The sequence below is a fragment of the Pelobates fuscus genome, unplaced genomic scaffold, assembly GCF_036172605.1.
Source record: "Pelobates fuscus isolate aPelFus1 unplaced genomic scaffold, aPelFus1.pri scaffold_33, whole genome shotgun sequence".
Taxonomy (NCBI): Eukaryota; Metazoa; Chordata; class Amphibia; order Anura; family Pelobatidae; genus Pelobates; species Pelobates fuscus.
The window spans coordinates 164,691-191,308 of record NW_026961938.1 but is presented as its reverse complement, the minus strand read 5'-3'; positions in this window follow the sequence as shown (position 1 = coordinate 191,308).

Here is a 26,618-nt window from a genome sequence, read left to right as displayed (position 1 = left end):
ACCCATACCATCTAATAAAAAAAAAACTAAATACAGAAATAAATATAAATTGAAAATGCATAAAAGACATGAGAAAGCTGGTAAAAGAGAGGCTGTATTTTAGAAACAAAAACATCATCTGTGTCGAGTTGGAGAGTTTTTCTAAATCGGCTAATTTGGATTAAATTTGGCTTTTAACTCGCTACAATTCGCTTTATCTACATTATAGCAGCATTAAGTGGCTGAGCAGGTTAGCGGATGAATGCAGCCAGCAACTGGCATTAAAATACAGATAACATTGATACTGCTAATGCAGAAGTGGAAGGCTTGCATTTATGATTTTGCTGAGTAGGGGTCTCGGTATTGAGGACCCCCTACCTATAGTATCTTTATGTAAGGTATGAGAATTTCCCCAATAACAGTTACGCTGGAGATGCAGTGAATTTTATTGATCAACAGATACTGTGATTATTTAAATCAGGGGTAGTCAACCTTTTTCTACCTACCGCCCACTAATGCATCTTTCTTGATGGAAAAATTTCCTTACCGCCCACCAGTTTTCGCGCAAGTGCGGAATATTTTTTAGAAAGGAGGGTGTTTTTAAAAATAAAATAAATGTACGTACATTTATCTTTTTATTTCTACTTTATCCATGTTTATAATGTTTTTTTTAACTTTATAAAGTTTAATGAGAAAACAATAAAGTAAATTGAAATTACCTTTACTAGTGATTAATGAGGTCCTTGAGGTTGATGCTGCGAGACTAAATATTATCTGGTTCGATTTTCGTAAGGTGGATGGGGGGGGGCTGTAAGGTGGGTAGGTGTTCTGTAAGCTGGGTAGTGGTTCTGTATGGTGGGTAGGGGTTCTGTATGGTGGGTAGGGGGACTGTGAGTTGGTATGGGGGCTGTGAGGTGGGTAGGGGGCCATATAGTGGGTAGAGAGGCTGTAAGGTGGGTAGAGGGGCTGTAAGGTAGGTAGGGGGACTGTGAGGTGGGTAGGGGGACTGCAAGGTGGGTAGGGGGACTGTGAGGTGGGTAGGGGGCTGCATAGTAGGTAGGGGGACTGTGAGGTGGATGGGGGACTGTGGGGTGAATAGGGGGGCAGTATAGTGGGTAGGAGAGCTGTGAGGTGGGTAAGGGGGCTCTATAGTGGGTAGGGGGTTGTATAGGGGGTAGGGGGGCTGTGAGGTGGGTAGGAGGGCAGTATAGTGGTTAGGGGAGCTGTGAGGTGGGTAGGGGGGCTCTATAGTGGGTAGGGGGGTTGTATAGTGGGTAGGGGGGCTGTGAGGTGGGTAGGAGGGCGGTATAGTGGTTAGGGGAGCTGTGAGGTGGGTAGGGGGGCTCTATAGTGGGTAGGGGGGCTGTGAGGTGGGTAGGAGAGCTGTGAGGTGGGTAGGGGGGCAGTATAGTGGGTAGGGGAGCTGTGAGGTGGGTAGGGGGCAGTATAGTGGGTAGGGGAGCTGTGATGTGAGTAGGGGGCAGTATAGTGGGTAGGGGAGCTGTGAGGTGGGTAGGGGGGCTCTATAGTGGGTAGGGGGCTGTAAGGGGGGGTAGGGAGGCTCTATAGTGGGTAGGGGGGCTGTGAGGGGGGTAGGGGGCAGTATAGTGGGTAGGGGGCTGTGAGGTGGGTAGGGGGACATTATAGTGGGTAGGGGGCATTATAGTGAGTAGGGGGTCAGTTTAGTGGGTAGGGGCAGTGAGATGGGTAGGGGGGCTGTGAGGTGGGTAGGGGGGCAGTATAGTGGGTAGGGGGCTGTGCGGTGGGTAGGGGGGCATTATAGTGAGTAGGGGGTCAGTATAGTGGGTAGGTGGCTGTGAGGTGGGTAGGGGGGCATTATAGTGGGTAGGGGGCATTATAGTGAGTAGGGGGTCAGTATAGTGGGTAGGGGGGCAGTGAGATGGGTAGGGGGGCAGTATAGTGGGTAGGGGGCTGTGAGGTGGGTAGAGGGACTGTCTGTGAGGTGGGGGCATTTGAATGGTGGGTAGGGGGCTGAAAAAGGTAAATACCTTTCAGTGTCCTCTTGGTACGGTGGGCAGCTTCCCAGTAACATGTGTGGGGGTGGAGCTTGTGGGCAGGAGGCAGAGCTTCTGTTTGGGGGCGGGGCATGCGACCGGAATGATTTTAGAGTGTGCAGGGAGACTGAGAGGTCTCCCTGCAGCTGCTGGCAGCCACACCAGCCCCCAGCTCCTTCCTCCTTCCTCCCCTCGGACTGACAGGCTGGCACAGTCTGAGGGGAGGATTAATCAGAATGATTAGGTCTGTCAGCCACACCAGCCCAGCCACCCACTCTCTTAAACAGAGTGCACAATTTAAAGTGATTGGTAAAAAAGAGCTCTGTGATTATTTAGTTACAATATGTATGCAGGTAATTATAAAGAGGAGTCCCCCTGGAGTGACGGTCCTGGTTGCAGCTGTGACCCCTGCGACCGCGGTAGTTCCACCACTGGAGCAATGTATCATTGAGTGATCACAATGTCTTCTCTCGTTATTCTGCATCACAGGTAGTGTCAGTGACACAATTATTTTGATATCTGAGGGACCTCCTCACGGGCGTGGAATCTCTGTAGGCTCCGCTCTTCCTGCTACGATAGAGAAGAAGTGGGTTCTGAGCCTTTTCTGCTTCCAATCTGTTTTCAGCACCCTAAATCTCCGTAATAACATAAGGATGGCTTACAAAGCATTGTGGGAGATGTACCTCTGCTAACTAGGTGTTATTGAGGAAAATTTGAAATGTCAGGAAATTAAAATTGTTACATTGTAGCCCAAAATAGCTGAACTGAAAACATTGCAGCACTGGATAATATTATCAACCCCTTGAAGCGATGACTAACCCATTAGCATTATGGTCTACGTCGCCCAGTGATGCTCAGACAAGAGTTTGATACTGTAATGCTATCTGTATCTGCTGCAGTAATACGCGCCAGAAAAGGGGACATGGTTCGAGTACGATTGGTACGGGGGAAACAGAAGGTAAACAGCAATTTGAGCTCAGTAGCTTCTTCTGTGTGATCGGACCAGACAGGTTTGTCTAAAATGTGAAATCAGCTCTATGTATTTGGAGTGTTTTAGAAAGAGTACTCTTTATGAAAAACTCTTCGAAATTCCAACATAATCAAAATATACACGTGTGACAAAGCAAGGAATACTTTATCTCATATACATGTTACTCTGACAATGGGCACAAAACGATGGCTGCACCAAGAGGCAAGTATTTCTCCTTAACTGCCCTTCCCCCAGCCAGCTCTTACGAGCCAACAGATCAGCTTGGAGGTCTGTGGAAAAATTCAAAGACTCCACGAGTGATGCTGCTGCTTTCATGGCACAAATTAAATGTTAGAACTACCAATTGAAATAACTGTCGGAATTTTTTTTAAGAAAAAAAAAATCTACCTAAACCAAAAATTTGACTAATTCAGATCCTTTGGCCCAATGACTGCAACAAGAATGAAGAACTCTGCTAGCACAAAGTGTCATTATATGAATTACCGAGAATGGGAACCACTGGTCTTATATCTATTAGAACTTTATTTTACACAACGTGCACAGAATGATGGCCCATGAGCTTACACTTTAATAGGATAATGTAGGCAAAAAGTAGCAAGTGAGGAAAAAAGCAGATAACTAAGAATGCGAGGGCATCAAAGTTAATATTAACGTGGAGGGCTGGCAATTTTTGTCCTATAGGACATTTTGTCACTCCAAGCGGACATAATTTATTGTTGCGCAACAGAATATTGCCATGTAATGTAATTTGTGTAGTGCATATATGAATTGGCCACTTGGTTGCAAGGTCAAATGACAGAAGGGAAAATGTAAATTGCATTGGAATGTGAAAGGAGGCAGATGGTTTACAACATGGATTGATCCTTAGATTAATCAACGGCTCTGCAAGGTCCCACATAAGTGGCCTGGAAGTCTAGTTCCAATGTAAACTAACTGCCTTCAGCCATATGGGCTCTGCCTCTTAATTGAAGAGTTAATTTATTTGATATGTTAATGATCCTTAACCTTGTGTTCAAATATCCAAAAGAAACATTAATATGTACCCAAGGAATAATAATTAAGCCTCATTTTTTTAATATTTAGAATGGGACAAGCGCCATCTTCTAAACAAGCCTAACTTGATTGGCATAACTCAATAATAGGGGAAGGGATTGTGATGTCTGCTATATTGGGTCACAAGTAAGAAGTGTGACATATCTATGGAATGGAGAAATGGTAACAAATTCATAGCGGCAACATTTTATTTCTGTGGCAAGTACAAAAGAGGAGATAAAAGGAAAAGTTTCTATTTGGATTGATGTTGGTCTGGGGCACAAGGGGGTAGTCACTTATAGTTTCTATGGGTAAATCTTATCTCCACCTCTGAGCCAGGCTTGGTAATCCACAGGGTATATATCCAATGATACCAAGATGTGTATTTATACTTGCTTGGGGGCCACAATCTATTTCTGAGTCACCACCTTTCTTACTAGAGACAGACCCTGGGCAGAAGTTTTACTTTGAAAACCAGAGTAAGTGATTCATTTGTCATCTAATTTTTGTATGCACTGTGACTATTTTTTGCTCATAATAAATATTCCTTTATTAAGTTCTGCCTTTGCCTGGTAAAGAATCATGTTACCTGAAGAGAAAATTAATACAGTTGCAAGAAAAATTCCCTTTGGAATGATATGGATTTCTGCACAAATTGGTCATAAAATGTGATCTGATCATCATCTAAGTCACAACAATAGACAATCGCAGTCTGCTTAAACTAATAACACACAAAGAATGAAATGTTGCCATGTTTTTATTGAACACACCATGTAAACATTCACAGGGCGGTTGGAAAAAGACCCTTCAGAATTCTTGTCTGTACTGTGAGCTTTAAATGAATACAAAGTGTATTCCTAACACTATAGTGCCCTCTGACCCCCCACTCCCTCACAGCCCTCCCCCTCTGGCTCCTAATGGATTATAAAAATCCTTTTTTACTAATCCGATTCAATGCCGATTTCCCTCGGAACTGAATTGGCTCTCCACCTCCTCTGAATCAATGCTTTTCTATGGAGATTTTATTGACGCTGCAGAGTGTGAGGATGTCCAGCATCAGATAGGCGATCTTGAGTCCGGTGAACTACAGGAAAGCACATCTAGTGGCTGTTTGGGAGACAGCCACTGGAGGCAGTCTTAGTACTGTAGCATACAGTCTTGCCGTACCATTCTTTTGATTAAAAGTACACCATAAGCACCCAGACCACTTCATCTCATTGAAGGGTTCCTGTCACACTTAGTCCTGCAATGTAAAATATTGCCATTTTCGAGAAACTTCAATGTTTATATTGCAGTACTAAGACTGCCTCCAGTGGCTGTCTCCCAAACAGCCACTAGAGGCGCTTTCCTGTAGTTCACTGGATTCAAGATCGCCTATCTGATGCTGGACATCCCCAGGGGGCAATTGCCCTCTTTTCAGCCGCCTCTGATTTGTGTTCACTTGTGAGAATCTGATGAGATTATGAGATGCTTAGCAAGCAACTAATTGGTTGTTTTACAGACGGAGTATTACGTTTAAAAATGTGAGAGGCGCTCTTGCTGTTTGATGCTAAAATTTTCATTATACCAAAGTTAATGTTATCGCTGATCTGTAGAACATTTTTACTAAGGAGACATGTTATAATATAATATAATCATGTCTAAGCGCATACAACAAATTCTCTGCAGTGCTTCGGTTTGGTGGTTTTATCATTTAATACAGTTTAAAATTAATTTACTATATATGTATTTTTTTTTTTATTTGTAATTAAACCTACCTTCAGCGAGAATCTGTGAGATCAATACATATGGTCCAAAAAGATTGACATTCTTTTCCATGTGCCCATCATATGATTGTACTTCGTGATTTCATCATTGACGTGAATGAGACGGGATAACGAAGCAGCAAAATTGAGGACGTAGCCAGAATTATTTACACTTTCATATTTACATGACAAAACTATTGTAGAAAGTTCTCTTGTGGTGTCTGAGTCCTAGTTCCGTGCTGAAATCCCATCTTATAATGCCCCGGTTACATGCCTCTCTATGTAGCTGGGAGGAAGCAACAGGCAATTCCGCCCCTGCCTGGAGTCTCCCTTTAAAAATACAGGACAAAAAGACACAGGGACGTGTCATTTTAAGGCTACTGTAATACACAGTTATGCCACTAGATGTCACCAAAGGATTACATTTCAATTATTTGACAGGAGTACACATTTATTATACAATATATCTAACTATAGAAGACAAAGCAGATGATATAAAATAGACTTGTAACCTAAAGTACAGCGGACAGGGAATGTTATGTAAAATAGTCACCATATGCAACAATAAATGATATCAAGCAAGGCATGTCGTATAAACAGGATATGTAATAATATAGAGTTTGTGATGCTGAAGTTATTGTTGGGAGTATCTGATCCATGTTAGTAAATCACATTTTACAACGTGGTACAATGTAGACCTAAATGGCGTAACTTCTAGGGGGGCAGACGGTGCATCTGCCTTGTGCACAAAAATCAAGGGGGGCACCGTGCGGCACCAGCAATGTGGTGGAATGACCTCCCACAAGATGAAGGGGCTCATCTTTGATCAGGGGTCCTGTCTGGCACCATGATCCTTTAACAGCGAGACCGGGTACCCTCGTCTATGAGAAGCTGCAGTGTACTCCTCCCAGCTTACCAACAAACCGTGCAGCAGAGCGAGAGAGAGGAAGAGCAGAGAGAAGGGAGAGTATGTCCCAGATTCCCATCAGATACAGCCAGATCCCGCTGGACCCCAGGGAAGCCACCACTCTACACCAAAAAGGTATAGAAGCAAGGCGTGGCTAAAAATATGTACATTTTGATCTTTGTGTGTTTATATGCATATCTGATATTTGTGTGTAGGTGCTATCTCTGCGTGTGTATATGTGCGCCAGTGTGTGCACATGTCTGCATCTGCGTGTATGTGTACACCTGTAAATCTGTGTGTATGTGGTATCTGCGTGTGTACACGTGCTGTGTGCATGTGTAAAATGTGTGTATATGTGTTATCTGTGTGCATGTGTACATCTGTATTATATCTATGTATGTATTTGTCAGTGTATGTATCTGTGTGTGTCAGTGTGTATCTGTATCTGTGTGTGTGTGTGTGTGTGTTTCAACTTGCATGTATGGGGCAGTGCATTTGCTTACATCCCAACAATCAAGTGCCAACTCTAAATAAAAACACAAACACTAAACACAAGTACACCTCTGCTTTCAAATATTAACAGTACATACAAACATACAAATCTCAACACTAGACACAAATAAATTCATTCAAACACAAATGTTGCCAGTATTTTTTTTTCTATTGCATTAAGAAGTGTTTATTCTGAAAAAATGTAATGCTCTTTATTGACAAATAATATACCATAGCCTTTAGATATGCTGAATTAGCCTTACCACCAATAAAAGAATAAGGGACAGGTCTAGTCAACAGGATGTTTTTTTAGAAAACCGACCAAGAGACCATTATTTGAGGAATCAGAATGCCTGGTCCCACAGAAACAGTTTTTCCCCCCTTCAGACCATCCAGACACCCCCAAAGAAAAGGAAACTATTGGGGGCCACAGGAGGATTAGGGGATGTAGAGGAGGGGGAAATGACCGATTAACCCAAATACCTAGTGGCGAGGGCATCCTGAACCTATCGAAAATGACTTTAAGTTCAGAACAATTAAGTGTCTTAAACAAAGGGTTGAAATTTGCCCCACAAGTTGAACCAAACCTTTTTGAATTGTTCATTGATACTCAAAATGTTTTGAGGAAATTAACAATTAAGAGATTTTTTGAAAAAAAGAAGGGAACTGAACCAATTCCTGGGATCACTGTAGATAATTCTAATACGGATGTGACATTGGCAGACACGGAACACATAATACCAGAAACCATTCATTCAGGTCTTAAACATAAATCAAAGTTTTTTCCAACTTGGGAGAAGGGGGATCATATCCCGGTGTTTAGCGAGATGATCATGCGAGATTTTGAGAAAATCTCGGCGAAAAAGAAAAAAGAGAATCTGACAAGAAAGGAGAAATCGGCACTGAAACAACTAAAAGAGAATCGAGAGTTAGTTATTAGACAGGCGGACAAAGGGGGGAGTATTGTAGTTTTAAACAGGGACGATTACATGAAGGAGTCCCAGAGAATATTGGGAGACACCAATACATATAAAGTCCTGAAGAGTAACCCTACATGTGTTTTTAAAAAGAAACTGCACGACATTTTATATAAGGGTCATGATAAAGGGATTATTGACAAGGGTGAATTTGATTACCTGTACATCTCATCCCCCAAAACAGCCGTTTTTTATTACCTGCCAAAGGTACATAAATGCCAAATATCCCCACCAGGGAGGCCCATCATCAGTGGGATTGGTTCAATGACGAGTAATGTCTCTCAATACATTGATTTTTTTCTCCAAAAATATGTGACACAGACAAAATCGTACGTTAAAGATTCCACACAGATCATAAGAGAATTTGAGGATTTTAAGTGGCATGATGAATATCTCTGGGTGACTGTGGATGTAGCATCTTTATACACGGTTATAGATCATGAAAAGGGTATAGATGCCATTCATGGAATTTTAATGAAAGACCCTGAAATGAACACTGATCAAACTGTTTTTATTCTAGACCTTATACGATTCATCCTGTTCCACAACTTTTTCTGGTTTGAAGGGACTTATTACCTTCAAACGTGTGGAACAGCGATGGGTACCAGGTTCGCACCGAGTTATGCCAATATTTTTGTGGCAGACTGGGAACTCCAGAATATTTGGCAGAACAATCCATTCGGTGCGAACCTGGTACATTGGAGACGATATATAGACGATGTTTTAATTATTTGGAAAGGAGAGAGAGGTGTTTTAGATGAATTTTTATCTTTTATTAATTCTAATGAATATGGGTTGAAATTCACTGAAGAGATCCATGATACTCATATTAATTTTTTAGATCTTACTCTATTTGTGAAAGACGGGAAAGTCAAAAGTAAGACTTATTTTAAACCCACTGATGGGAACGGGTTCATTGAATTCTCTAGTTGTCACAACCGTAACTGGTTAACGAACATTCCAAAAGGACAACACATGAGGATTTTTAAAAACTGTACTGATCAAAACGATTTTAAACAACAAGTACAGATTTTAAATAAGAAATTTTATGATAGAAATTATCCTGATGACCTTTTATCTAGAACACAACAGGAAGTAGAAGGACTCCAAAGAAATAACCTCCTGCGAGATAAGGATAGAAATGAAAATAGAAATGGAAATGGGAAAAGAAATATGACTAGTAGAGGTCACAAGAATGATTTCTAATTCGCCTTCCTTACTAAATATAATGGTAGGGCAAATCTAATAGAACGTTCCATCAGGAAAAATTGGCCCATCCTATTACAAGATCAGTTTTTAAAAAAGGTTTTACCATCAAGACCAAAAGTGCTGTACAAGAAAAATAATAGTTTGAAAAACATTTTAGCACCTAGCATATTACCTAAAGAGGGGAAAGGGAACGACCATTTTTTATCCAAAAAACCTAAAGGCTTTTTTAAATGTGGAAGGTGTAGCACCTGTAAATTTCAGACAAGTAAAACCACGGAATTTAGAAGCTCAGTTACAAAAGAGGTTTTTAAGATCAAACATTTTATCAATTGCCAAAGTAAGAATGTTGTATATTTATTGCAATGCAAATGTGGTATTCAGTACATAGGACGGACCATCAGGGCACTACATGTCAGAATACGGGAACATTTTTATGGAATTAACAATAAGAATATGAAACATAGTGTCCCGAAACACTGTACCACTTGTGATGTTTTTAATTGGGAAGATTTTATATGTATCGGGATCGATTTGGTTATACCACATTGGAGAGGGGGAAATACTGAGAAGATGCTAGCCATGAGGGAAACCGAGTGGATTTATAAAATGAAGTCATCAGTTCCCTCTGGCCTTAACACTGATCTCGATATACTTGTCTTTATTGATTAAATTGGCATGTTGTTTATGTTTATATTAACCCACTGTGTTCTGTTTCTCCATTTGGTCCCGGTTGTCGAAGTGAAGGACGAGATGTTAATCAAGCTTGGGAAACCTTTGGGACCCCATAAGATCATCGTCTACCTTTTCTTTCTTTCCAGTATATATGGGTCATTTTATCATTTTTTATCAACTTTTATTACTTTTTTATCATCTTTGATATGTATGGGTCATTTTGCCACTACTCTCTGGTTTTGTATTTATTTTTATTTTTATTTATTATTTATTTTTTATTATTTATTTTTTATTATTTTTTATTTTTATTTATATTTATTTTTATTTTTATTTTTTTATATATATATATATTTTTTATATATATTTCCTTGGGTTATTTTTCTATGTATTTGGATGCATTTTTCGATGTATTGTGCACCTTATCTATATCTCTCTCTCCTTTTGGAATTTCTGAAATGCTTTAGAATCTTTAAATTTTATGGTTCAAAGTTTGGAATACTAAATATGTTGTCTCCAAATACTCACATTTTCTAATGTAATAATCGTTATTATCATTACTATTTTTTAAGAGATGCCCCAGTGTTCATCTTTTACCGTTTTATGTATGTATGTATTATGCCAAAAAACTTTGTTTAGAACCGTTTGTATCTCTTTTGAAATCCTCCGTATCTTTGTCACACCATACTGACATATCGAAGTATCTCAGTGTCAGTTATATCTGGTTAATATTAGATTCCTCTGTTAGCCTTATTCATATACATATGTAATCTGTATATTGCGTTTCTAGCAATGCAAATGAACCTGATTGTCCTTTTTATATGTCCCTTTTTTAGTACTCACTATTTTCCTTTTTTAAGTTTAGATCCTCCTTTTATAATTTTTTACATTTTCATAATATATATCTGCAGAGCGCCTGCATATCAATTTAATTACATTTTGGCCCCATTAGCCAAATCCCAGTGCCCATGGTCCTATTTGCATGCTCTAATTTGCCAATCTTGTGTATTTTTTAAGGATTGCATGATAGGCAGGTCTGTAAATTCAGACCGCATCCACATCGAGCGCTCGATTAATTCGGGCTGCTCGTCATGCGGCTGTGTAAAGTATACATAAAGTTGTTTTTGCGTTCCAGCTTGGTTCGCGCATGCGCACATCGACCATACGTACGGCGCGATCTGTGCATGCGCAACCGGGGAATGGCGGCCGGACCGGCAGATTTAAAAGAAGAAGAGGACCAGTGCACACCCAGCAAGCTCCTGAGGAAGTCGAGATCGACGAAACGCGTTGAGCACCCACAAGATCCCTGCACTTTCGGCACAGCAGTTTTTTCTGTCTCCTGTAAGCACTTTATTGTTCAGTATTGGTGTCCATTTTTTGAAGTTACATCAAGCACTTTGCATTGTTTGCACTTTAGCACTTGGCACCTTATTACACTTAAAGGCTTCTGTGAGTTTATAGCTGCTGTCCTTAGGGGTTCTTGGCCAATTTGGCTGTTAATATTTTATATTGTTTTTTCCTGCATATATTGCGCAGGTTATATTTTACTATTTTATTTATTGTTCCAAAATAAAGTGGATTGTTTGGATTTCCACCCATTGTTATTTCTTCATTTTTTGGCATTTATATATACTCTAGTGGTTGTGGCGCCCTGTAGTCTGGAGTTATATTCAGGCATTGTGTTTATTTGAATTAGCCTTACAACCAGAGTGACAGGGTGAATGGGGGCTGGGGGTGGTACATGAGGACAGCAGAAACATTTTTAACTCTAGTTACACCAGTGGTAGACCTTGTCTAGTCTGAGGATGGGAACTAGTTTGCTCAGATTAAATAGTCTACGTCCCATCCACCTAAAGCCCCCTAGTGTTCAGTCCTGCATAGCGCTAAGAACTAGACTGCTCTCAGTGATAGAGCTAGCTCCCATCCAGTTAAATCTCCTTTCTAACTATCAGACTGAATAAATGCAGAGTACAACAAATCCTTACAGTTTTATTTATTTCAAATGTAATATGGCCACGGATCTCTGCGGCTTTGGACCCCAATATTACCACTGCAACTTCTATTACTGAGTACTGGTGTTTAACGAGTTGTTATACGGTTCTATACTGATATAATGTTATTGGCTGTGATCGTGTGTAACGAGTTGTTATACAGTTCTATACTTACATAGTTACATAGTTACATAGTTAGATAGCTGAAAAGAGACTTGGTCCACCAAGTTCAGCCTTCCTCACACCTGTTTTTTGCTGTTGATCCAAAAGAAAAAAAAAAAAACAGTTTGAAGCTTTGATACTGATATAATGTTATTGGCTGTGATCGTGTGTAACGAGTTGTTATACAGTTCTATACTGATATAATGTTATTGGCTGTGATCGTGTGTAACGAGTTGTAATACAGTTCTATACTGATATAATGTTATTGGCTGTGATCGTGTGTAACGAGTTGTAATACAGTTCTATACTGATATAATGTTATTGGCTGTGATCGTGTGTAACGAGTTGTTATACAGTTCTATACTGATATAATGTTATTGGCTGTGCTCGTGTGTAACGAGTTGATATACGGTTCTATACTGATATAATGTTATTGGCTGTGCTCGTGTGTAACGAGTTGTAATACAGTTCTATACGGATATAATGTTATTGGCTGTGATCGTGTGTAACAAGTTGTAATACAGTTCTATACGGATATAATGTTATTGGCTGTGATCGTGTGTAACAAGTTGATATACAGTTCTATACTGATATTATGTTATTGGCTGTGATCATGTGTAACGAGTTCTAATACAGTTCTATACGGATATAATGTTATTGGCTGTGATCGTGTGTAACGAGTTGTAATACAGTTCTATACTGATATAATGTTATTGGCTGTGATCGTGTGTAACGAGTTGTAATACAGTTCTATACTGATATAATGTTATTGGCTGTGATCGTGTGTAACGAGTTGTAATACAGTTCTATACTGATATAATGTTATTGGCTGTGATCGTGTGTAACGAGTTGTAATACAGTTCTATACTGATATAATGTTATTGGCTGTGATCGTGTGTAACGAGTTGTTATACAGTTCTATACTGATATAATGTTATTGGCTGTGATCATGTGTAACGAGTTGTAATACAGTTCTATACGGATATAATGTTATTGGCTGTGATCGTGTATAACGAGTTGTAATACAGTTCTATACTGATATAATGTTATTGGCTGTGATCGTGTGTAACGAGTTGTTATACAGTTCTATACTGATATAATGTTATTGGCTGTGATCATGTGTAACGAGTTGTAATACAGTTCTATACTGATATAATGTTATTGGCTGTGATCGTGTGTAACGAGTTGTTATACAGTTCTATACTGATATAATGTTATTGGCTGTGATCGTGTGTAACGAGTTGTTATACAGTTCTATACTGATATAATGTTATTGGCTGTGATCGTGTGTAACGAGTTGTAATACAGTTCTATACTGATATAATGTTATTGGCTGTGATCGTGTGTAACGAGTTGTAATACAGTTCTATACTGATATAATGTTATTGGCTGTGATCGTGTGTAACGAGTTGTTATACAGTTCTATACTGATATAATGTTATTGGCTGTGCTCGTGTGTAACGAGTTGATATACGGTTCTATACTGATATAATGTTATTGGCTGTGCTCGTGTGTAACGAGTTGTAATACAGTTCTATACGGATATAATGTTATTGGCTGTGATCGTGTGTAACAAGTTGTAATACAGTTCTATACGGATATAATGTTATTGGCTGTGATCGTGTATAACAAGTTGATATACAGTTCTATACTGATATTATGTTATTGGCTGTGATCATGTGTAACGAGTTCTAATACAGTTCTATACGGATATAATGTTATTGGCTGTGATCGTGTGTAACGAGTTGTAATACAGTTCTATACTGATATAATGTTATTGGCTGTGATCGTGTGTAACGAGTTGTAATACAGTTCTATACTGATATAATGTTATTGGCTGTGATCGTGTGTAACGAGTTGTAATACAGTTCTATACTGATATAATGTTATTGGCTGTGATCATGTGTAACGAGTTGTAATACAGTTCTATACGGATATAATGTTATTGGCTGTGATCGTGTATAACGAGTTGTAATACAGTTCTATACTGATATAATGTTATTGGCTGTGATCGTGTGTAACGAGTTGTTATACAGTTCTATACTGATATAATGTTATTGGCTGTGATCATGTGTAACGAGTTGTAATACAGTTCTATACTGATATAATGTTATTGGCTGTGATCGTGTGTAACGAGTTGTAATACAGTTCTATACTGATATAATGTTATTGTCTGTGCTCGTGTATAACGAGTTGTAATACAGTTCTATACTGATATAATGTTATTGGCTGTGATCGTGTGTAACGAGTTGTAATACAGTTCTATACTGATATAATGTTATTGGCTGTGATCGTGTGTAACGAGTTGTTATACGGTTCTATACTGATATAATGTTATTGGCTGTGATCGTGTGTAACGAGTTGTAATACAGTTCTATACTGATATAATGTTATTGGCTGTGATCGTGTGTAACGAGTTGTTATACGGTTCTATACTGATATAATGTTATTGGCTGTGCTTGTGTGTAACGAGTTGTAATACGGTTCTATACTGATATAATGTTATTGGCTGTGATCGTGTGTAACGAGTTGTAATACAGTTCTATACTGATATAATGTTATTGGCTGTGATCGTGTGTAACGAGTTGTTATACGGTTCTATACTGATATAATGTTATTGGCTGTGATCGTGTGTAACGAGTTGTAATACAGTTCTATACTGATATAATGTTATTGGCTGTGATCGTGTGTAACGAGTTGATATACAGTTCTATACGGATATAATGTTATTGGCTGTGCTCGTGTGTAACGAGTTTTAATACAGTTCTATACGGATATAATGTTATTGGCTGTGATCGTGTGTAACGAGTTGTAATACAGTTCTATACTGATATAATGTTGGAAAGAGAAAAATTAATAGGCGCTCACTATAGTGATCAGGCAGCAGTATACAGAACAAGGATTCCCCAACCTTGTGAGTGAATAACAGAAAAAGAGAAAGGGCGTATACCGCGCCTTTTAGTTTATATATGCAAAAAATACATACAGGAATCCTTGGATATTCCAATTAATTGTAACCTCAAAGAAAGAAGTTGAGAAAAAATAATAGTGCAATACAGTAATTTAAAAAAAGTAGATGGTTAATAACTATGTACAGTCCACTCACATGGAGATGAGCTATAACAGAGCTCTGCTGTGAAGCGCTTGGACGGTACAATCCCCGTCTTTGGATTTGCAGTAGTTGTCACACGTGTTCTCAGGGTGCAATGTACGTAGTTGGTATAAAAAAGAAATAGCAGCAATATGGTGAAGTAAGTACCAATAATATAACAGATAATAAATAGTATTGTACTTACAATATCCAGAGCATATGACCTGCTCTAGTGTAAACAGCTTAGGTGGTATAATCCCCACCAAGGATATACAGGATACCAGGAAATAAAAAGTAATAGATATAAAAAAGTAACTTTAAAAAGTATACTTTAATATAAACAAACAAAATATTAGAATATAAAATATAAAATATAGTCCCACTTAACGCGTTTCGCCTGATAGGCTTCTTCAGAAGTGTGGTGTGGAGTCCAATAAAGTCCGTTTATATATCCTCATTGATGAAACAATAATGTCCTGGTGTGATTACTTCCTGGTTCCGGCTTGGTGCTGACACGCACGCGTCATACCGGAAATGACGCGATGCTCGCGTCAAACCGGAAATGCTCGCGGCTTTATAATTGAAGAAAAGTGTGATATTCTGGCGCCTTGGAACGCACGCATTGCCAGTGAGTGGTGTGCGTAGCGTTCCGAGCGCCTCCCGCCCCAATATCCAACAGAGCAGAGTGTGGGCTGATCGTGATGAAAATATGGCGCGGCGGCCATTTTGGATGAGGGCAACAGTCCGTTTGTGGAATAGATAAAGCATAATAATAAAATATATTAGAAATGGCAATAAAGATTCTGCAAATAATGTGTACAAGAAAAAAGGGGAGCTGCATTAATAGACTATACATATCTTTAATATAAACAAAGATAATGAAAAGATTATATTTATACAGAAGTTAATCTTAAAATAACCAGCAGCCTGTGTAGATGTGTACAAGCAAATATGTGCAAAGAAAAAGAGACAGCCCCACTATGGGACAAATATTTCAGTGATAAGTCAATAAAAAATGGCACATGAAAGTCATTAGACATAATAATCAGAGTCACTAGCAGTATTAGGGCATAGGTACTAAAAAATTAAAAATATAAAAAATATCAGAAAATAAATGAACCCAAATAATGTGTACATATTGGGGCATATTATGAGAAAGATGGACAGGAATGTTGAAAAAAGCATAAAAACTTTGATAAAAAAATTATATAAAAGAAAATGTATATATATATATATATAAAAAAATAACCTAAAATATATATATATATAAAATTAGAAAAAATATATGATTTTAAAAAATTATAAAGAATTATAAAAAATTATAAAAAATTAAATAAATCAAAATCGACATTTAACCCCTTGGGGTGTAGGGTATCTAATTGGTAAATCCACTGCATTTCAGTTTGTCCAATCTTTCTTATGACATCTCCCCCTCTCCAGTGGTTCTTAACTATTTTAATCCCAATAAACGTAAGGTGTTTAGGGTCATTATTATGCATGCAGAAGTGCGCTGGTATTGAGTGATTCTGTAAACCTTTTTCTATATTTCTGCAATGCTCTGCAATTCTGGTTTTTAGTGGCCTAATCGTTCTACCCAGGGCTGCCATCAGAAATTTTAGGGCCCCTGACACAGCTTAAGATCTGGCCCCCGGGGCCAGCCCCGAGTCCGCCCACAAGGATGAAGTGTGTGTGTGTGTATAGTGGATGCGGTATGTGTGTCATGGATGCAGTGTGTATTGTGGATGCGGTATGTGTGTCATGGATGCAGTGTATATAGTGGATGCAGATTGTACGTTTTGTGTAATGTATGTAATGTTTGTATGCATGCATTAGATGCAGAGTGTGTGTATAGTGAATGCAGAGTGTGTGTTTTTGTAGTGGATGTAGTGTGTTTGTAGTGAATGTAGTGTGTTTGTAGTGAGTGAAACGTGTGTATAGTGAATGTAGTGTGTGTGTCTGTGTGTGTAGTGCAAAGTGTGTTTAGTGAATGTAGTGTGTGTGTGTAGTACAAAGTGTGTTTAGTGAATGTAGTGTGTGTGTAGTGCAGAGTGTGTTTAGTGAATGTAGTGTTTGTAGTGAGTGCAGAGAGTGTATAGTGAATGTAGTGCAGAGTGTGTTCAGTGAATGTAGTGTGTGTGTAGTGCAAAATGTGTATAGTGAATGTAGTGTGTGTGTGTAGAGCAAAATGTGTATAGTGAATGTAGTGTGCGTCTGTAGTGCAAAGTGTGTTTAGTGAATGTAGTGTGTGTGTGTGTAGTGCAGAGTGTGTTTAGTAAATGTAGTGTTTGTAGTGAGTGCAGAGTGTGTTTAGTGAATGTAGTGTATGTAGTATATGTGTAGTGCAGAGTGTGTTTAGTAAATGTAGTGCAGAGTGTGTTAGTGAACAGTGCAGGGGCCAGGAGCTGCAGTGTGAGCAGGGGGGTAGGGGATGCAGTGTGAGCAGGGGGGTAGGGGATGCAGTGGGAGCAGGGGGTAGGGGATGCAGTGGGAGCAGGGGGGGTAGGGGGTGCAGTGGGAGCAAGGGGGGGTAGGGGATGCAGTGAGAGCAGGGGGGTAGGGGATGCAGTGAGAGCAGGGGGTAGGAGATGCAGGGGGGATAGGGGATGCAGTGGGAGCAGGGGGGTAGGGGATGCAGTGGGAGCAGGGGATGCAGTGGGAGCAAGGGGGTAGGAGATGCAGTGGAAGCAGGGGGTAGGGGGATAGGGGATGCAGTGGGAGCAGGGGGGTAGGGGATGCAGTGGAAGCGGGGGGGTTGGGGATGCAGTGGGAGCAGGGGTGGTAGGGGATGCAGTGTGAGCAGGGGGGATAGGGGATGCAGTGTGAGCAGGGGGGATAGGGGATGCAGTGTGAGCAGGGGGGTAGGGGATGCAGTGAGAGCAGGGGGGATAGGGGATGCAGTGTGAGCAGGGGGGTAGGGGATGCAGTGGGAGCAGGGGGTAGGGGATGCAGTGGGAGCAGGGGGGGTAGGGGATGCAGTGGGAGCAGGGGGGGTAGGGGATGCAGTGGGAGCAGGGGGGTAGGGGATGCAGTGTGAGCAGGGGCGATAGGGGATGCAGTGTGAGCAGGGGCGATAGGGGATGCAGTGTGAGCAGGGGGGATAGGGGATGCAGTGTGAGCAGGGGGGATAGGGGATGCAGTGTGAGCAGGGGGGATAGGGGATGCAGTGTGAGCAGGGGGGATAGGGGATGCAGTGTGAGCAGGGGGGATAGGGGATGCAGTGTGAGCAGGGGGATAGGGGATGCAGTGTGAGCAGGGGGGATAGGGGATGCAGTGTGAGCAGTGGGGGTAGGGGATGCAGTGGGAGCAAGGGGGGTAGGGGATGCAGTGGGAGCAAGGGGGGGTAGGGGCTCCCAAACCTTACCTCTCTGGTGGTCCTCTTCTGAAGGAACCTCACAATGCTGACATGCTGCCTGTAAGTCTGCTCAGGGCAGCTCCGCACAGCTCACTCTGCACTGTGACTGGTGATGTCACTTCCTGCAGAACCAGCTGCAGGGAGCTGCCCTGAGCAGTTACAGGCAGCTCAGTGAGGCTGTGTTTGGAGACAGGCACACTGAGGGGCAGCCTAGTGCGGTCTTTGGGAGGGCCCTATAGCTGTCCCTCAGTGTGCCCTGCACGGAGGAGATGATTAGTAGCAGCAGGGGCCCGCGGAAGGCTGTGCGGGCCCCTTGCTGAGTGCAGGCTGGCTGGGGAGATTAACTCCCCAGCTCAGCCATTACTTACTGCAGCAGTATGTGGGGCTCGGCCCCCCAGGACCGCCGGGCCCATGACAACTGTTATGGTTGTCATGCCCTGATGGCGGCCCTGGTTCTACCTACATATTGAAGGCCGCACGAACATTCCAATAGATAGATTACATTTTTGCTATTGCATGTAATGACCTCTTTTATATTATATATTTTATTGGTAGTATTTGATTTAAAGTCAGTAATAGTTCTTTTAGTGGTTTTTGTTTTCTTACATGCCATACAGCAATTACATTTATAGAAACCTTTTTTGTCCAAAAAATTGTTAATTTTATTGGGACTATTTTTTGTAAAAAATTTTCTTAAATGCATTTTAAGATTAGGGGCTCCTCTGAATATTACTTTTGGTTTTTCAGGGATTAATTTACCCAAAATTTCGTCCTCCTTCAATAAGTGCCAATGTCTAGTTAGGATTTTCTTTAAATGTCTATTTTTGTTGTTGTAGTCTAATACAATTGGTAAAGTGAAATCGCGATTACTCTGATTCACTGGAGTTTTAACCTTATGTATAAGTTGATTCCTATTCGTTGTAACAGTCTGATTGATAGTTGAATCAATGTGACTCGCATTATAGCCTTTTTGTATAAAACTTTTCTTTAATGTATTTGCTTGCTCTAAAAACACAGACTTATCTGAACAATTTCTTTTTAGACGCATCATTTGACTTTTAGGTATGCTGTCTAACCATATTTTATTATGGCAACTCTCAGTGCTTATATAATTGTTTACATTTACCTCTTTAAAATGTGTTTTTGTTTGTATTTGATTATCTTTGATGTATATATTCAAATCTAGATAAGTTACCATAGTACTGCTAAAATCCGCTGTTAAAATTATACCTTCTTCGTTGTTATTTAAAAAAGAGATAAAATCCTTAGCTGAACTAATAGACCCCCTCCAGATAAACAGGAGGTCGTCTATATAGCGAGAATAGGACACCAGGCTTTCCACCCAGTCATGCCCCCTCCAAACGGACCGCTCCTCCCACTCTGCCATATAGAGGTTGGCATAACTGGGTGCAAACCTGGTGCCCATAGCTGTCCCAGTTTTCTGTAAAAAGAAGCTGTCTTTGAACCAGAAATAATTGTGTTTTAAAATTAGGTCTATGCCTTCAATAATAAAATTTATTTGTTCTTGGGGTATAGAATCGTCTCGTTCTAGGATGGATCTTATTGCTTGACATCCCTTATCGTGCTGAATAATCGTATATAATGACTGTACGTCACATGTAATAAGTATGTAATCATTTTTCCAGGTTATGGTTTCCAATTTTTTCAGAAGATCTATTGTGTCTTTTAAGTAAGATCTTGTTTGTTTGACGTACGGTTGCAACATTATATCGATATACTCAGATAAATTTGAGAGAAGGGATCCTATTCCCGATACAATGGGACGTCCTGGTGGGTCGTTAAGGTTCTTATGAATTTTTGGGAGAAAATATATCACTGGAGTCTTCGGGAATTGAATTTTTATATAATTATACTCCTTCTCACTTAGAATTCCAATATCTTTTCCCCTTTTTAAAAAATCATAAAATTCAGATTTTATATCTACTATTGGGTCATTATCTAATTTAATATAAGTATTATGATCATTAAGCTGTCTATAAGCTTCTGCTTCATATTTTTCTTTAGATAGAATGACGAGACCTCCGCCTTTGTCGGCTGGTTTAATTACTATTGAGGTGTCGTCATATAACTCTTTCAATATTCTCATTTCTTTCTTATTCATATTAGGTCTATCTTTTATTTTTTTAGTGTCTAGGATTTTTAAGTCCTTACATACTTTCTTTTCGAATATATCTAAAGCGCTTGATTTGAAATGTGCTGGATAAAAGGTGGATTTGTTTTTTAATTCACTACTTTTATATTCTTTTGTATTAGTATTTACCGTATTAGCTATTTGATTAGAATTGCCTTTATTAACAAAAAAATAAAGAGAGCTTTTAGACCAGAAAACACAGGAAACACCTACTGGTATTTTCAATTTATCCGATAAAATTTTGAGTACTACAGAAACAAATATTCTAAAACGAGGCTTGAAGTTCGCTCCTACAAAGCCATATAATTCTTTCCTAGCCTATATAGACGTGAATAAATTCCTTAGGAACGCTACCTTAAAACGTTTTTTTGTTAATAAAGGCAATTCTAATCAAATAGCTAATACGGTAAATACTAATACAAAAGAATATAAAAGTAGTGAATTAAAAAACAAATCCACCTTTTATCCTGCACATTTCAAATCAAGCGCTTTAGATATATTCGAAAAGAAAGTATGTAAGGACTTAAAAATCCTAGACACTAAAAAAATAAAAGATAGACCTAATATGAATAAGAAAGAAATGAGAATATTGAAAGAGTTATATGACGACACCTCAATAGTAATTAAACCAGCCGACAAAGGCGGAGGTCTCGTCATTCTATCTAAAGAAAAATATGAAGCAGAAGCTTATAGACAGCTTAATGATCATAATACTTATATTAAATTAGATAATGACCCAATAGTAGATATAAAATCTGAATTTTATGATTTTTTAAAAAGGGGAAAAGATATTGGAATTCTAAGTGAGAAGGAGTATAATTATATAAAAATTCAATTCCCGAGGACTCCAGTGATATATTTTCTCCCAAAAATTCATAAGAACCTTAACGACCCAACAGGACGTCCCATTGTATCGGGAATAGGATCCCTTCTCTCAAATTTATCTGAGTATATCGATATAATGTTGCAACCGTACGTCAAACAAACAAGATCTTACTTAAAAGACACAATAGATCTTCTGAAAAAATTGGAAACCATAACCTGGAAAAATGATTACATACTTATTACATGTGACGTACAGTCATTATATACGATTATTCAGCACGATAAGGGATGTCAAGCAATAAGATCCATCCTAGAACGAGATGATTCTATACCCCAAGAACAAATAAATGTTATTATTGAAGGCATAGACCTAATTTTAAAACACAATTATTTCTGGTTCAAAGACAGCTTCTTTTTACAGAAAACTGGGACAGCTATGGGCACCAGGTTTGCACCCAGTTATGCCAACCTCTATATGGCAGAGTGGGAGGAGCGGTCCGTTTGGAGGGGGCATGACTGGGTGGAAAGCCTGGTGTCCTATTCTCGCTATATAGACGACCTCCTGTTTATCTGGAGGGGGTCTATTAGTTCAGCTAAGGATTTTATCTCTTTTTTAAAAAACAACGAAGAAAGTACAATTTTAACAGCGGATTTTAGCAGTACTATGGTAACTTATCTAGATTTGAATATATACATCAAAGATAATCAAATACAAACAAAAACACATTTTAACCCCTTAAGGACACATGCCATGTGTGACATGTCATGATTCCCTTTTATTCCAGAAGTTTGGTCCTTAAGGGGTTAAAGAGGTAAATGTAAACAATTATATAAGCACTGAGAGTTGCCATAATAAAATATGGTTAGACAGCATACCTAAAAGTCAAATGATGCGTCTAAAAAGAAATTGTTCAGATAAGTCTGTGTTTTTAGAGCAAGCAAATACATTAAAGAAAAGTTTTATACAAAAAGGCTATAATGCGAGTCACATTGATTCAACTATCAATCAGACTGTTACAATGAATAGGAATCAACTTATACATAAGGTTAAAACTCCAGTGAATCAGAGTAATCGCGATTTCACTTTACCAATTGTATTAGACTACAACAACAAAAATAGACATTTCAAGAAAATCCTAACTAGACATTGGCACTTATTGAAGGAGGACGAAATTTTGGGTAAATTAATCCCTGAAAAACCAAAAGTAATATTCAGAGGAGCCCCTAATCTTAAAATGCATTTAACAAAAAATTTTACAAAAAATAGTCCCAATAAAATTAACAATTTTTTGGACAAAAAAGGTTTCTATAAATGTAATTGCTGTATGGCATGTAAGAAAACAAAAACCACTAAAAGAACTATTACTGACTTTAAATCAAATACTACCAATAAAATATATCATATAAAAGAGGTCATTACATGCAATAGCAAAAATGTAATCTATCTATTGGAATGTTCGTGCGGCCTTCAATATGTAGGTAGAACGATTAGGCCACTAAAAACCAGAATTGCAGAGCATTGCAGAAATATAGAAAAAGGTTTACAAAATCACTCAATACCAGCGCACTTCTGCATGCATAATAATGACCCTAAACACCTTACGTTTATTGGGATTAAAATAGTTAAGAACCACTGGAGAGGGGGAGATGTCATAAGAAAGATTGGACAAACTGAAATGCAGTGGGTTTACCAATTAAATACCCTACACCCCAAGGGGTTAAATGTCGATTTTGATTTATTTAATTTTTTATAATTTTTTATAATTCTTTATAATTTTTTAAAATCATATATTTTTTCTAATTTTATATATATATATTTTAGGTTATTTTTATATATATATATATATATATATATATATATATATATACATTTTCTTTTATATACATTTTTTATCAAAGTTTTTATGCTTTTTTCAACATTCCTGTCCATCTTTCTCATAATATGCCCCAATATGTACACATTATTTGGGTTCATTTATTTTCTGATATTTTTAATATTTTTAATTTTTTAGTACCTATGCCCTAATACTGCTAGTGACTCTGATATAATGTTATTGGCTGTGATCGTGTGTAACGAGTTGTTATACGGTTCTATACGGATATAATGTTATTGGCTGTGCTCGTGTGTAACGAGTTGATATACGGTTCTATACTGATATAATGTTATTGGCTGTGCTCGTGTGTAACGAGTTGTAATACAGTTCTATACTGATATAATGTTATTGGCTGTGATCGTGTGTAACGAGTTGTTATACAGTTCTATACTGATATAATGTTATTGGCTGTGCTCGTGTGTAACGAGTTGATATACGGTTCTATACTGATATAATGTTATTGGCTGTGCTCGTGTGTAACGAGTTGTAATACAGTTCTATACTGATATAATGTTATTGGCTGTGATCGTGTGTAACGAGTTGTTATACAGTTCTATACTGATATAATGTTATTGGCTGTGATCATGTGTAACGAGTTGTAATACGGTTCTATACGGATATAATGTTAATGTCTCTTCTCGTGTTTAACGAGTTGTAACACAGTTCTATACTGATATAATGTTATTGGCTGTGATCGTGTATAACGAGTTGTAATACGGTTCTATACTGATATAATGTTATTGGCTGTGATCGTGTGTAACAAGTTGTAATACAGTTCTATACTGATATAATGTTATTGGCTGTGATCGTGTGTAACGAGTTGTTATACAGTTCTATACGGATATAATGTTATTGGCTGTGATCGTGTGTAACGAGTTGTTATACGGTTCTATACTGATATAATGTTATTGGCTGTGATCGTGTGTAACAAGTTGTAATACAGTTCTATACTGATATAATGTTATTGGCTGTGATCGTGTGTAACGAGTTGTTATACAGTTCTATACGGATATAATGTTATTGGCTGTGATCGTGTGTAACGAGTTGTTATACAGTTCTATACTGATATAATGTTATTGGCTGTGATCGTGTGTAACGAGTTGTTATACAGTTCTATACGGATATAATGTTATTGGCTGTGATCGTGTGTAACGAGTTGTTATACAGTTCTATACTGATATAATGTTAATGTCTCTTCTCGTGTTTAACGAGTTGTAACACAGTTCTATACTGATATAATGTTATTGGCTGTGATCGTGTATAACGAGTTGTAATACAGTTCTATACTGATATAATGTTATTGGCTGTGATCGTGTATAACGAGTTGTAATACAGTTCTATACGGATATAATGTTATTGGCTGTGATCGTGTGTAACGAGTTGTTATACAGTTCTATACGGATATAATGTTATTGGCTGTGATCGTGTGTAACGAGTTGTTATACAGTTCTATACTGATATAATGTTATTGGCTGTGATCGTGTGTAACGAGTTGTTATACAGTTCTATACAGATTTAATACTGATATAATGTTATTGGCTGTGATCGTGTGTAACGAGTTGATATACAGTTCTATACAGATTTAATACTGTTATAATGTTATTGGCTATGTACAGTAATGTCCCAGTGCGCCAGTGAATTAACTTCTGCACCTTTTTGCTACAATTTGGTCAGTTTTACTAGCGTTTGCTTCTGCCTCCTATTTTACAATTTAGACAAACTGTGAATTGAGCTGCATTGATTTCTGCAGCCAATATATGAGCGCCATCTAGTGGCTTTACATTGAAATATCATGCTAATCTTACAATAGATGTCTATAAAGCGGATCTGTAATTTTTTTGCTCCAGAAGGTATTATTGGTATTTAGATAGCACCAACTTATTCCGCAGTGCTTTACAAAACAGCTTGCAAAACCCTGCCTGACTCCTTACCGCAGCAGACACTTATTGTACTTAAGGTAATAGAGGCGCCGCGCGTCGAGAGGGCCGTATAATGCAATACCACAGAGCTGTTGCTGTCCTCCAGGCAGGAAGAGAGTGAAGCACCCCACACGCAGAGAGTAGGCTTTATGTTGTCCAAGTAAGCACAAAGGGCACTGATTGGATGGGAGGTGCATGGCCCCAGAATCATCACAGCATCCGTCAGAACCAAGCAGAAGAAGGTTAAGCTCAACATCATTCAGAGTTATGCTCCAGCCAAAGATTCCGACGAAGAAGACAAGGATGAGTTTTACAATAGACTGCAGAAAATTGTAGAGACATTCCGAGCCAGAGGCATCGTCATCCTTATTTGAGACTTTAATGCCAAGATTGGACCTGACAACACAGGATATGAACAAGACATGCGGATACACGGGCTGGGAGTGATAAACGATAATGGGGAGAGATTTGCGGAATTGTGTGCTCTCAACAACCTGGTCATTGGAGGTAGCATCTTTCCTCACAAGCGGATCCACATAAACACCTGGGTATCACTGGATAGTGAGACAGAGAACCAGATTGACCACATCTGCATTAGCAAGAAGTTCACCTCTTCATCAGAGCCTGAAACACTGGGGTTCAAGCTCCACTCGCCTTGTAGTATTTGAGTTCTGCTGAGAAAATCTGCCAGAATATTTTCCATCCCTGGGAGGTAGACCACTTTCATCCTCTTGATATGAACTTGCACCCAGGACATCAGTGGAGTAATTTCTCGTAAGAGAAGTTTGCTTCTTGTGCCTCCTTGGTGATTTATGTATGCAGCCACTGCTCAGTCCGTATGAATATCCAAGGACTCTTAAAGGCCCCATGGAGTCTCCGTAGTGCAAAGTCTTCAATTCCCACAGGTTTGAGTGAAGGTACCTTTCTGATGGGTTCAAAGTGCCTTGAATCCATGTAGATTCCATGTGAGCACCCCAACCTGTCATGCTCGCATCCATGGTGACAATTTGCCAAGGCAGATCTTCTAAGGGAAAACCTCTCTGTAGGTTGTCTCACTGTAGCCACCATACAAACTGATCTTTTACTATTTGTGGAATTTGAATCATTTGATTCCAGTTGCTGCGATGGCTGTTGAACTGATTCAAGAAATGTAATCGGATTGTTCTTAAGTTCCATTAAGCCCAACGGACTAATCCTATGGTTGAAGTTAGTGATCCCAGAATGCTCATGTACTCT